Raw genomic sequence first — 3,098 nt, 5'->3', positions numbered from 1 at the left:
TATACTTTTCTCTTAAAACTATGGTAGAAACGGTTGACAAGCCCTACGGACACCAACAAACTATGTGGTATCAATTTATATCTGGCTGGATGGAAACAAATCATCTTATTTCCAGTTCCTTTGGAAAGGTGCCAAACGGTAAAAATTCCCAACGTAAACACCGCTGCCCAACGGTCGACCAAGCTCCGTCCCATTCCGTTATAGTAGGTGGTAGCAGTACTATCATCTCCTTCCTCCTGTGACTCCATCCCCATCAATCCCCTTCCCCTCCTGCCGCTGCATCGGAGGTCCCGACAGAAGTGCCATGGCGGTCGTCGACGAGCCCATGAAAGCATGTCCCCTCTTTTTTTTACAGGTTAAACAGGAGAGCTTTATTCATATGAAAGCATTTTTTGGGCAGTCAGCCAATAGGCTGGTCACTAAAAAGCTAGGAGTCTCCTTAAGCCAGCTATCGGTCACATTCAAAGTGCAAGCACACTTTGCACAAAGATGCGCCGGAATGTTCGCTGACCTGTTTACATGCTGAATATGAACAAAGTAAAATTATTACATAGCACTCCTATCTCTAACAATAAAGGAGTCACAATTGAACAAGAATTGTGGCGAGTGTTCCATAGTGTCACCATCTCCAAGCAATCAGTTTTCATTACCATGTGCGAGAATCCTTGAAGAGAAGCGAAACGAACTCCATTTCGTAGTGATAAACCCTCCATAATCAAGGGATCAGAGATACCCAAGTATGGTTTACACCATGCTCCCAGGAGCGTCGAAGAGGATCGAGCCACCCCTCCCGCACCGCCCCTGCCATCTGCTAAGTTTAAAGCACCGTCCGTAGTAATCTTGACAACACCCTCATCAGGTGGTCTTCAGCCGAGTCCAGGCAGAATCATCGCATGTTGTCGTGGTAGATGAAGGAGGGCGATCGCCTCCTTGGTGGCCCTGATCATAGTCGTAGGATTCTCCCCTCTTCGTCGTGCTTGATCCGATTCCGGGAGTACCATATAGACCACATTATCGTGGTGATCTTGGCGCGGTCATCGTCTGTAAACCGAGGATCGCATGTGATATCCCGTGCCCATGAGTCTGGATGAAGACGAGGCAATCTGAGGCCAAACCAAGCACATGCTTCTTCCCAGAAGCATTTTGCATGTGAACAATGTATGAGTGTATGCTCCAGATTTTCGTCCATAGCCAAACAAACTTTGCATCGACGAATCTCTGCAATATGTTGATAGTTGAGAGTGACTTCATCTGGGAGAATTCCACGAAGAACCCTCCACCAGAACACACTAACCTTTGGAATGACATTCAATTTTCATAGGGATTTCCACAACTGTGTATCATCCTCTGAGGTTCCGATAGCCGTCCCTTCCTCTAGATCAACACGCTCTTTCTGAGTCACGAGAGCACGGTACGCCGTCTTCACAGTATAGTTTCCCGAATGCCCATGCAAGAAAATCATCTCCTCCTCCTTGCCGAATAGGGATGTTCAATATTGCTTCAGCATCAGGAGCAATGAAAGTATGCCGAACAAGCTCTTGTCTCCACGACCAGTTAGATGGATCTATTAGCTCAGACACACGCTCAATGGTCGTATATTGTGGCCGAAAAATAGGATACATAGATATGGTACCCCGCCAAGTGGCTAAAGCCGACTTGGGTATGGTAGCGTGCATGAAGTCAGTGTCGGGGAAGTAGCGGCCCTTCAAAGCATGTCCCCTCTCCAACTCCTTTCATTCATTCGTTTATTTATGCATACGTATCTGTACATCTACTCCTATTGATGTACATGCGCCGGTCCGTGTGGTTGTTTTCAATTTTCTGATTGATGGATCGAACATCACCTTATGGTAGGTTTCTTGAGAACATCTCTGTAACTGTATGTGTGTACGATTGTTGCCTGAACCATTGGTTTATTGGACTCGTTTTTACTTGTCCTGTTGGCAACGCGTTCCATGTACTGACTAGGAACTACCACCTTATCGCTAAGAGCATCTTTAGCAGACCCCGCATCCCGCCGACCCGTATTTTCCGTTTGCAGTTCACAGAAAAGCTGTTTTGCAGTCCACAGCAAAAAGCTGCAGAGGCAGACCCCGCAAAGCCGACCCACATCCTATTTTATGAGTCGGATTTGTGGGGTCTGCCTCTGCGGCCGTCCTCCACCCAGCCCGCAAAATATAAATTTGCACCTCAATTTGCAATTTTTTGCATTTTCAACCACATTGGATACATAGAACATCACCAAATCTTTGCTAGAAAAGCAAGACCAATAAAACAAGAACCACAAGTATGCATTTTAGAAGATTTCCAACTTCCATAACTGCTCCTACTAGTTGTAGCAATATCTTCTCCATGATCTGCGGATCCTTGATGTTGCATTCTTCGTTATTCTTCTTTGGTTCTAAAGAAGTAGATGTTGCGTCCCCTCTAGTTGCACATGCATGCGCTTCATTACCTTCGATTGTACTAAGGAGTGCACGAACGTCTATCAGTTTTCTTTAATATATTCGCCTTCCCAAAACCAAAATGAGCATCCATCTTCCTACATGCATGATGATGTTCGAAATGAGCAAACATAATTAGCTATCGAAATGAGCCGAATGTAAAACAACACGTACCCCGTCGTTTTCGCATTTGAAGAACACGTATCCGGGGTGCTTCGGCGTGCCCGAAGTCAGCCTCGGCACTGTCCGCGGGCAGTTGTCCTACTGTATGAGCGGCATCAGCGAGTCACAGATCCTCTGCGCGAGGGCTGAGCCCGGCGGCCGGCCGGCCGAATCCATGCGGGCAAACTGTCGGCTGCGGCGAGCGGACGAACCCGCACCTGCATGCGGCGATGAGCCTTTGCCGGGGCTGCGCGAGGTGCTCCCCGACCATTCCATAGCTTGGCGCAGCCGCCAGCGGCCGGGAAAGCCAAACCCGACCGCCCGCGATGAAGCGCCGCAGATCCGTAAGGTCCCGGCCCGCCAACGCAGGATGAGAGGGAGGGGCGGCGGAGGGCAACCTCGTTCGTGTGGAGGCCTTTCGGCGTGCTCCGGCCGGCCACTTTTGCCGGAATCTTGGGCGGCAGCGGGGCAAGGAGGAGAGGGGAGGTGGTT

Source organism: Triticum dicoccoides, unplaced genomic scaffold, assembly GCF_002162155.2.
Source record: "Triticum dicoccoides isolate Atlit2015 ecotype Zavitan unplaced genomic scaffold, WEW_v2.0 scaffold5534, whole genome shotgun sequence".
Lineage (NCBI taxonomy): Eukaryota > Viridiplantae > Streptophyta > Magnoliopsida > Poales > Poaceae > Triticum > Triticum dicoccoides.
This window is presented reverse-complemented; position numbering follows the sequence as displayed.